The 10,588-nt window shown below is 48.1% G+C and overlaps 2 long non-coding RNA genes across 4 annotated transcripts; one reads left to right on the plus strand and one right to left on the minus strand.

The window, feature by feature from the left end:
• Window positions 1-629: 629 nt before the first annotated feature.
• On the minus strand, window positions 630-9,401 carry LOC146892353 (uncharacterized). 3 transcript variants are annotated; one of them, XR_015004403.2, is made up of 5 exons: window positions 9,286-9,401; window positions 8,660-8,786; window positions 2,660-2,752; window positions 1,929-1,973; window positions 630-1,424 (listed from the first exon to the last, which is right to left on the minus strand). It is a non-coding gene; the product is annotated as an uncharacterized LOC146892353 (long non-coding RNA). The 3 variants fall into 3 exon arrangements; XR_015004405.2 differs by lacking the exon at window positions 9,286-9,401 and having other exon boundaries at window positions 2,415-2,752; window positions 8,660-9,218; XR_015739222.1 differs by lacking the exon at window positions 9,286-9,401 and having other exon boundaries at window positions 8,660-9,076.
• LOC146892354 (uncharacterized) lies at window positions 8,271-9,481 on the plus strand. The gene is made up of 3 exons (XR_015004406.2): window positions 8,271-8,369; window positions 8,604-8,800; window positions 9,154-9,481. It is a non-coding gene; the product is annotated as an uncharacterized LOC146892354 (long non-coding RNA).
• Window positions 9,482-10,588: the final 1,107 nt, after the last annotated feature.

Raw genomic sequence — 10,588 nt, forward strand, 5'->3', positions numbered from 1 at the left:
CCATGGCACAGCTGGGGAATTTGTTTCTTCTCTTTTTCTTTTTAAACACTTTTTAGTGTGTGTGTGTGTGTGTGTGCGCGCGCGCGCGCATGCACGTGTATACATACACACATTTGCACCTATTTGTCAAAGACCATTCTCTCTTCCCACCATGTAGGTCTAAAACATTGAATTTAGGCCTTCAGGCTTGGCAGAAAGCGCTCTTACTGGCTGAGCCACCTTGCCATCCCCCTCATCTCCCCTCCACCCCCTGCCTTAAGGTAATTTCGCTTCCTTGCTCAATGGGAGGTAGTCAACAGGACTTTGCTTTGCAAAGCACGCCTGGTTTGTAAGTCCTTGATTCTGCCTGTCCACTCTGTCCTGAGCAGTCTAGTGTCAGGCTGCCTGAGGGCTCCCTATGCCACACTGGCCACAACACTGGATGGAACCATGAGGACTTCCTTCTTGATGGGCCATATATCTATCTGGGCATGTGCTTGCGTTGGGTCAAAAATCTCACGGCTGCAAAGTGGAGACATCCTGAGATCCAAGGCAGAGCCAATTGTGTTGTCAGTGAGTAGCCGGAACCCCAGAATTCCCACCTCTTTTTCCTGTCATGAAGTTATATCTCGAGGTAAAACAGCTGCCGGTTCTCAAGTCAACTGGGGCTGGCGCCAGCTGTTTATTCCAGATGCCAAGAGCCAGATGCACACCCACTCTCCACTCCCACTCCCTAAGCCTCAAGTCTCAAATTTTATTGAATTTATTAATAGCCTTAGGGGTTTGCTAAAGGAACCTTCCGACAGGCTCTGCCTCCAGAGAAACAGACCCTCCTTGGCTCAGGATGGCCAGAAACCTACATGTTAAACAACAACACTCCCACCCCATCTCATCTCTCCAGAATTCCAACGTAATCCCCCTGAGATAATTGCCACAGTGGAGGCACTGATGGGCTGGTAAATGCATGACAATCAGCAAGGGCGTCTGATTTGCAGTTCGCCAATATCTGTGTGTAACTATTCCCTTTGCTGTCACTTCAAGCTACCATGTCACTGTGATTTGTCCCAACTATGAAGCTGGGACAAGGTGTGTGCAAACCCGTGGCTCCAGCATACCACAGGGTGGTGGCATGCCATAGAAGCTTCTGGATGGCTCTGGATGCTGATGGTTCCTGGGCTGTTAGTGCAGAAGGTAACTATGTAGTCTCTTTCCCTGGATCCTTAAGTCTTCTCATGGTCTGCTTTGGTAACTGGTTTCTAGTGATCTCACAGGGTTCCCAAGCAGAAAAAGAGGAAAGAAGAAAAAAAGAGGAGAAAACACAGTCTTGGGTAGCTGGCCTCGGCCTCACTGCTCATCTTACTCATCTGGCTTCTAATGGGGAGGGCATCTCAAACACCTGTTTCTGCCTTCATCCGCTCGTCTCCCATCAGCTCAATCCTGCTGACCTGGAAGATAATGAAAAGACTGGTTATTAGGGACCTGAAAGGACAAAAAGGGATGGAGGAGGTCTGTAGTTGCTCATAGGACCCAAAGTCACAGGTCACTTAAGGCCTCCCCTTTGTTTCCCCGCTCTGGCCTCCTGTTTGAAGGTTTTGGTGATTTCCTCCTGCCCCCAACCAGGCAAATAGATGTGTAAAGGTCTCCAATTCCCAGGGCTCAAGACACAGCTGCCTGCTGCTTCTGCCTGCAGACCTGGGCCTGCTCTCAGACGGAAGAACCACACAGTGTCACTAACCATAGAGCAGGGCCCAGTCAGGTATACGGTTCAAGCCTCTTCTGCATTTCTGGCAACTAAACTGAGTAAGGATGAAGAAGCAGCCAGCCCCTCCCTGCTCTCTGCAGGCACCGTGGAAAAGGTGAGCCCCAGCCTTGCACATGGCCTGTGGGCCTGCTGCTCTTTACATCCACCTTGCTGATAATGCTGGCATGAGAACAAGAAGGAAACTTACTGATCCGAAATGAGGTCTTCTCTGCATCCACCGAGCGTCACTGCACTTCAGATGAAGGGAGCAGCAATGTTACAGAGGAAGAGTGCAGGGATTAGCATCCTTGTCTGCTATATTTATTCAATATAGCACCGATCATCTGAGGGATTTCTCAGAGACTTACCAGTGGGGCAAACAAAAGCATGAGGATTACCCTAACTGACCCTAAATAAAGAAAGAGCCCGTTTCATATCTAATCAAACCGTTAGAATATATTGCTATTCTTCAGTGATACATTTTCTAGCTTATAGGAGAGGTGCGCAAAAGCTTGGGACATGCATGCCTTAGCACATAGCAGAGTCACCCTGAAATAGGACACATTAATGTTTCTGCAAGCTGTGACTCGCACAGGGAGTCCGAGGGACCTTGGCAATCCATGAGACCCTACCGGGGTGCGGGCAAGGCTACAGATATTTTCACAATAAAGCAAGGTGCTATTTCCTTTCTTACCATGTTGACATTTGGTTAAAATTGCCGATGCCAGACTACTCTGGCCGTCATAGCTGTCTTCATTGCTACAAACTTTTGGGGTAGGTGTGTGGAGGCCAACTTCACTCCAGAATGTTCAACATGGAGCAGTGTATACAGGCTTGTCCACGGTTCCCTTGTTCACTATTCTGTATAGTGGGCTGAGATGAAGGTGTGGAGCCTCGCTAGCTCGCCTTGCTGTGAGCTGACTTGTCTTAGAGACGTACCTTGGGGGTTGTGAATGGAATGAGCCACTTCCACAGAAGGCAAAGGACCAGGCAGCCACGAAACACTCAGAGCAGGCTATTTGGTAGACATTTCTGAAGAATGAAAAGTGAAAAATGAAACAAAATAAAACAACAACAACAACAACAAAAAAAAAAACGCAGCAAAAACAACCACCCGAGGCTGCCATACAAACATAACTGACTGTGTATGAGGCAAACATATTCTTGGCTTTGAGCAGAACTTAGAATTTCTGGAAACTTCTATGTGCCACAGGGAGTTTGACACTTGCCCCCCCCCCCCACAGAACTTTCTGATTAAGCCAACGGTGTCATTAACAAACACAGAGTTTTGGTTTTCTTCACGGAATATATCAAACTGGGAAGATCTGCATAGTTTAACGAAGCAATATTTTCCAAATGACCCAGGCATACCCCCAAAGACCTATTCAAAGTACAAGCTGGACCCAGTGGCTTTAGTGTCGAGCACACAGAGTTCAGTGACTCGGTTTCAGATTGCACATCGCAAACCTTCGGTAAACTGCCATTAGTGGCGTTCAGAATCATGTCAAAAAAGATCTGTAATGCTCTGGGAAAGGCCATTAAAGGAACCCTCCCTTTTGCAGCGATGTGTCGGGGAGGGAGGCTGTGTTTCCTTCACAGGCTGCAACCAAAACATCAGTACCGCTGATCGGCTGCGGAAGGAGATACGAGAGCCCAGCTGTCTTCTATTAAGACAGACATTAGATTTGCACAAAAATGTACCATGCTGCCACTCTTCCCAAGGTTTGCTTTGTGTCAGTAAGCAGTTGTTTTTGCAATGAAAGATTCTTTTAATTTTTAAATAAATTAATTTTAAACAAATGAACTAAATATTAAATTTATTCATTTAAATGAGTAAATACAAATGCTCTAACATTATTTTCTCTCTTAATTTATAATATAATAAAAATCATTTAATAATTTATTGTTGCATAACAAGGTAGTCATCCACACACACACACCAGCCCATTAGAGTAAAGCAACAGTTCTCCTTGGTTACTTCCTATAGTTGCTGAGACCAGGTATGTCTTGGGTGGGTCAGGGTCTCAGAAGGTTGTAGCTACCAGAGAGTTGGACAGGAATTTGAGCAGTGGTTCTCAATCCGTGGGTTGTGACTCCTCCATGTCCCATATCGGATATTTACATTACGATTCATAACAGTAGCGACATGACAGTTATGAAGTTGGGGATCACCACAACATGAGGACTCAAAGGGTCCCCGTATCAGGAAGGCTGAGAACCACTGGGTTGGAGGCTCTGCCCTGAGACAGCTGACTCACAGCCTGGGCAGCTGCTGACTGTGGACGGCAGGACTTGGCTTTTGGCTGTGGGTTTTTCCAGTGTACTCACATCACAGTGAGTGGCTTTCAGAGTGAGCCCCTTTACGACCCTACCTCTGAACTGCACCCCATTGCTCCTGCCACCGCTTATTTGTGACATGGACTGGTTCTGGGTGAGCACACACAAGCGTGAGTTCTAGCTGATGAGAATCCTGAGCCTGTCACTACAGGATTTACCAATAGAACAATCCGCTAAACAAAGCCTCTTCGGGGTCTTCAACAAAACTTGAGAACACAATGCAGTGGTTAGGGAGAGCTAGCCTAAAGAAGCTGCTCTATGTCTTTTAAGTCTTTGCTGTTTGCTGACTTACTGTCTCCTATTGTTGATAGCGATGCCATCGTTTAGACAACTTCTCATTCGCTTACCCCTCCCTCCGCAAGCCCGGACTTAGGCCCTGTTTCTTTTGAATTAAAAATAACCACTTATTGTAAAAATGACTGCTTACACTTACTAAAACAAAACAAAGCGTGGTGAGAAAGAATGACAGCATTGTGCGTGTTTTGAAAATCTCTTTAAAGTCTGGCTTAATAGCAGGTTACTGAAGACTCCTTTGTGAGCCTTCAAGATTTTTTTTTAAATGTGTTTGTGTGTGTGTGTGACTTTTACGTGTGCCATATGAGTACAGGTGCCTTCTGAGACCAGGAGAGGGAATCAGCTCTCCTGAACCTGGAGTTACAGGTGGCTGTGAGCTGCTCTAAGCTGATGCCAGACCCTCTGTCACAGCAGTATGGGCTCTTAACTGCTGAGGCATCTCTCCAGCCCCATAGAAGGGAAACTCCCTGACTGTGCCACTGTTCCCACAATGCCATGCCTCTGATTCAAACTCAGGTTTCTGTAGCCACAATGTAGAGTATTAACCACTATGAGACACAGAGAGCTATCTGGACCTCCCTTTGTGAGTTTTAACTCTTCCCTTTACCCTACTGGTTTTATTGCGGTGTTTTGTTTTTGTTTGGTTTTTGCATGGCAATAGCTGGGATTGCAGCATCTTAGTTCCTCTCAGGGCAGGCCCCCTGGACTGTCGTGATCTCCAAGAGTTGGGTCACTAATGGGCAAAGAAAAGCATCCATGAGAGATGCGTCTGCAGGCACTGGAGAGTGAGCAGGGAACTAAAGAGCCCAAGCAAGGTCACTGCCCTTCCAGAGTCGACACAGAAGCAAAAGACATCACAAACAAGCAAGTTCTGTACCGTGTTAGGAAGTTACAAGAGAGAAAATTGAATAATGAAGACAGGGAAAGGCAAGGCCTTGTGGGTAGTTGTTGAGGTTAGCGCGGGTGGTCAGGGTCCTGTCAGTCTCACTAAACAAGAGAAATTTGAGTGAAGACACAGCGAGATGAGGAAGCTAGCCAGAGAGAGCAGTTGCAGCCAGTCGTCTAGGGTGGACTCGCATCTGGTGCTGTCTGAAGGAAGCAAGGAGGCCAATGGAGCCAGAGTGGAATCACTGAGGCCAGGGAGAGGTCTGAACGTTGACAGTGGCGAATGGTTTAGTGTCTTGGTGGCCGTGGTAGGAACTAGCTTTTACTCCGAAAGCAGGGGAGCGTTTTTGAGCCTGTTTGGAAGAGTTTGAGGGAGGCAGGGAATAAACAGACTGCTATGCTGAGAACACATTTTAGAGCAACAGGAGGGAGACTGGAAGAGGCTTCTGCCGCAGTCAACTAGGGAAGAGACCAGGATGTGCCAACTAGGGTGGCAGAGACCAGCAACCAGGGTGGCAGAGACCAGCAACTAGGGTGGCAGAGACCAACTAGGGTGGCAGAGACCAGCAGCTAGGGTGGCAGAGACCAGCAGCTAGGGTGGCAGAGACCAACTAGGGTGGCAGAGACCAGCTAGGATGTCTGAGACTAACTAGGGTGGCAGAGACCAGGACATGCCAACTAAGGTGGCTGAGGCCAGCATGTGTCAGTGGGACTAGTGAGAACTGACTGGCTTCTAGGTATATTTTGACAATGGAGCCAACAGGACTTAACGGAAGCTTGAAAGTTGGGAAGACTGAAGACGACAGTGATCAAGGATGACTTCAAGGTTTTCTCTAAACAGCTAGACCTCTGGACTTGTACTGAGAAAGTCTGAAAGGAGAGATTTAGAAAGTTTCACTGGACTGGGTGAGTTTGGGGTGCTCTCTGTGCTCGCCACAAGACCCCAGCTGCATTTGCCTCCCCAGGCCCAGCCATGGCTCTCCAGGGCAGAGACTGTAACAGCCGGGCAGGCTCTCGGCTGCCCGCTCCTCAGAAAACCAAAGCAAGTCACCGACTGTGTGAAATTTTGTTTCACGGAGTGTGAGAATGTTAGTCTTGGGCCTCTCCTTCTTTCCCCTTGTCTTCCTTATCGGAAATGAAAGAAAACAAGCAGTGGAGACGGGATCTCCATTGAACAGTTCTGGAAGGCAGCTGGGAGCTGGAAGCAAGTCTCCCCTGAACTGCATGAAGCAGGTGGGAGAATTTCAGCATCAACTCTTAAGCCACACACTGTCTTGCTCAGCAAATGACTGCCGCCTAACCCCAGGCAAACCCTAACAGCTACCCGCCAGATCCTGTCATCAAAAGAGCTCTCATGACAAAAATCCAAAAATTCAACATGGAAAGGAAGACTGATCTCTACAGATATCAGAGGGCTGTTTGAGAGCCTCCTTCTAGAATGGTGCTCCCCCAAGGGAGCAAGAGGTGGGACTTAAGGGTTTTTGTTGGCTTTTTTTTTGTTTTTTTTAAAATTTTTAAAAAATATTTATTTATTATGTATACAATATTCTGTGTGTATGCCTGAAGGCCAGAAGAGGGCACCAGACCCCATTACAGATGGTTGTGAGCCACCATGTGGTTGCTGGGAATTGAACTCAGGACCTTTGGAAGAGCAGACAATGCTCTTAACCTCTGAGCCATCTCTCTAGCCCCTGGTTTTGGTTTTGGTATGTGTGTGTAAGCGTGCACGCGTATGGACCCACACGATAAAGGTTAACCTTGGGCTTTGTTCCTCCAATGCTATCCACCTTGGTTTTTTGAGTCTTTTCTTGGGCCTCCCATAGATCTGGAACTCACAAAGGAGGACCGGCTGGCCAGCCAGCAAAAATGAGAGATCTATTGGTTTTTACTTCCCTGTGCTGGCACACACCACTGCTTTTACTTGTGATACAGGGATCGAACTCAGATCTTCATGCATGTGCAGCCAACCTTTTACCAGCTGTCCCACATCTGCAGCCCTGGCTTCTTTTAGAGTGTTCTGAGAGGTTGAACACCTGATTTTATTGTCTTTGCAGTGCTGGGAACCAAACCCAGGGCCTTGTGCATCTTGGCAACTGCTCTACTACCAAACTGCATTCTCGGCCCTTTGGTGTTTTTTTTTTTTTTAAATTTATTTGTTTTGAAATTAGGTCTCACTAAGTTGCTCCAACAGGCCTTGAACTTTCATTCCTCCTCCTCAGCTCCTGGAATAGCTTGAATCATAGTCCTTTGCCATCGTGCTTGGCATCAAAAGACATATTTTTGTGATCAGAATTGTCTATTTGTTTCATTAGGACTTCCTGCCACCAACCACGGCCAGGCCTTTCACAGAGACTAAAATCTCCAGACTCCTTTATTGAACCAAACTATGTTAACCTTTCCACTAAGTAAAGCAGGACCTGAGCTTCTGAATTCTGGCTTGGATCAGTCGACAGAGGGCTGACAGGGCGGTTCTCAAGGGTCTGGGATTACTAAGAAAAATAAGGATCGTGTTATACCGTGGGACATGCATCCTGAGTGCCTCTTAGCCCCATTTCACATGTCAGAGCACAGAGGCACAGGGCGAGTGAGTGACTTGCCACACAGTTAGTAGTAACAGGGTCAAATAAAGAGAGACACAAAAGCCTCAGAGGCTACCATTTCCTGGCACCTTTCCTGGCACATACTCTACTTTGTGTTACCCTGTTCAGTGCCTGTAGAATTACATGCTTTGTGAAGAAGGGAAACTGTTCAACCCAAGTTCTTACCTTGAAGGATAAGTTCTGTTTCTTCAGTGTCCCATTGAGGAGCTGCTAACCCTGTGTAGCCACCAGGTATCTGGTGAGTGAGCCCAAGGAACCAATTTTTAAACTTTGTTTCTTCTTGATTTAAGGGTAGTTACACACGGTTAATGGTTATTGTATCGGCCAGTGGAGTTCTATGTGGCTCAGTCCACCCAAAAGCTAGTGAACTGACAAGGTGAGCCAGTCTCACCTGGCTGAGCTCCAAATACACACCTTCCCTTTTCCTGTCTCTTCTCGCGTGAAGTGCCTGGCATTGTGCAAAGGGAAAGGCCTAGGAAGGGAACTAACCAGACAACATGCAGTCGGCCAGAAATAGAGCCGGGTCGTAAAAGGTGGGCCTGTATTTGTGCTGGAGGCTCTGATGGGGGCCGAACAACTCAGATGGGGGATGAGACCTGCCCCAGAGCCGGCCATGGCCCTGTTGGCTAAGGGTTTTGAGACTCACCGGTTCCCACCCCTACTGTTTAAACAGCAGCATTTCCGTCTTCCGGGCTTACTACTAATCAACTAATTGGTAGCAAGGTAGTGAGCTCTGAGGCCCAGCCTTACCCCATCAAAATGTGTAGCCTCCCTCTAGGGCTTCCACTTGAGACACTGCCCATGACGAACAACTATCACTCACCATGTACCACGCGCGAACGTTGAATCCAAGCCAGAGGTCGAACCCAATTCTGCCTTACCAGTCTTCCCGTGACCTTCCACCATGACCTTCAGTGCTCACTCTGCTTCAGCAGCTCCTGCTCCAAGGCCTTCGAGGATATGGGTGAGAACAAACCTGAAGTCACTGTTTCCACGGCCAGGTCCTGCCCTCTGCTCTGACCTGTGCACCACTGCTGCCCCACCCTTCATTCTGCTCCAGTTCCTTGATGTTCAGCAAACACACCAAACTTATGCAGGCCCAGGCTTTTACACTGGCTCTTCCCTCCTGACTGGAATGTTCTTCCTGCTCTGGTCCTGGCTCACGCTCTTCACCCGGCTCCCACTCTCAGACTAGACCTCTGCAGAGGGGTCTGTGAGGTCCCACTGTGCGCAGACAGTGAGTGCCACTGGCTCTCAGCCTGTGTTAATTCACCAGGACGCTTACCACTCACATATAGTCATTCTCCCTATCTGCAGGTCACAAATCCAGGGAGCCAACCAATTGTGGATGGAAAATACTCAGTACAAGAGTTAACATCCCTAATGACTAGGCACAGATCCTTCTCCGTGTCTTTGTTCTCTATAGTATGGTAGAACCGCTGTTTGTACCGTGCTTGCATTGTGTTCGTCACACAAATAATGCCAAGGTGACACAAGTGTGTGAGAGCTGATACGCAGCTTCAGTGTGAGCACTGTTCTGCCGTGTGTGAGTTCTGATAGCTGGGTGTGTCCTGGAATTAGTTCCCCGTGGTTCTGAGGTATGACCGTAGGCTTGTCTGGTTACGTCTGTCACCTGCAATAAACTTGGGTAATGAAGAAAGGAGTTTATTTTTTTTTTAACCCTGTATGTTCAGCATCTAGAACAGAGTCTATGGCCACATGGCTGCTCACTGGATACTTGTTAAATGGGTGAATGAAGGCGAACATGACCAACTGCCTCGAGTGCAGGGGGGGAGGCAGAGGTTAGACGTGGCTCACTCCGTCCAGATCAGCACTTCCGTGATTTGGATCCGGCACCACGAGAAACAAAGAGATTTGCGGCTTAAGTTTCTTCTGCCCTGGGAAAGTTAAAGATCGCAGATAATCCAAAACTCAGTGCCAAGTCCTCTGATTTATAATCAGGGAACTATTCGCATAGAGGTAAACAAGAGCGGAGGACTGACAAGCGAGCGTGGGAGGAGGGTGATGCGAAGCAGACGGAGGGGGTTGCGCTTGTCTTCGGCGGCCCCGGGTTCCCACCCGACCTCACTCAAACTTGCATCCAAAGAATTCCCACCACTTTCTACAATCCTTTGAGCCATGCTGCTCCAATACCTGCTGGGAGTAGGGGGTCGATGCAAACGGGAGAAGCATCGGTTAAGTCCCATCTCTATGATAATGGTACCCTCCCCATACTCTACTCTGAAAGGCACAACCAGAAATAACTGTTTTCCCAAGATGCCTAGCTTTCCTAAAATCTGGACTGAGGAGTGGTGGGGTCTCTTTCCTCTTTAATGTGCACCGCAGAGACTTATCTCCTCCCTTTAATAACTTCAAAGGAGCGAGGTTAGCAATGCCTAGAGGTGGAGAAAGGGCAGTAAAGCCTGAATGCATCTATGAGAAGGCCAAGCCAAAGGAGAATCGTTGACCTGGTGAGGAATGATGTGGGATAAGTCAGTCCTGCCTCTGAGGGTCACCAACTGTGCGAAGGATTCCCGTGCCAGTCGTGTGGTTCTGTGCATGCCTCGGTTTCCCTGTTCATACTAGGAAAGCCCAACTAGACTGTAACTCCTCTCCCAACCCTGATGTTGTCTAACTCTCGGAACACACCTTCACAGTTTGTTGTAGGCTAGCTCTTCTTCAACGTGTCTCGCTGGGAGTGAGCCCAGCTGCTCTGGGACACAGCAGCGTTATTTAACAGTGGTTTCCCCAG

This window comes from Myodes glareolus, chromosome 11, assembly GCF_982192425.1.
Source record: "Myodes glareolus chromosome 11, mMyoGla1.1, whole genome shotgun sequence".
In the NCBI taxonomy this organism is placed as follows: Eukaryota; Metazoa; Chordata; class Mammalia; order Rodentia; family Cricetidae; genus Myodes; species Myodes glareolus.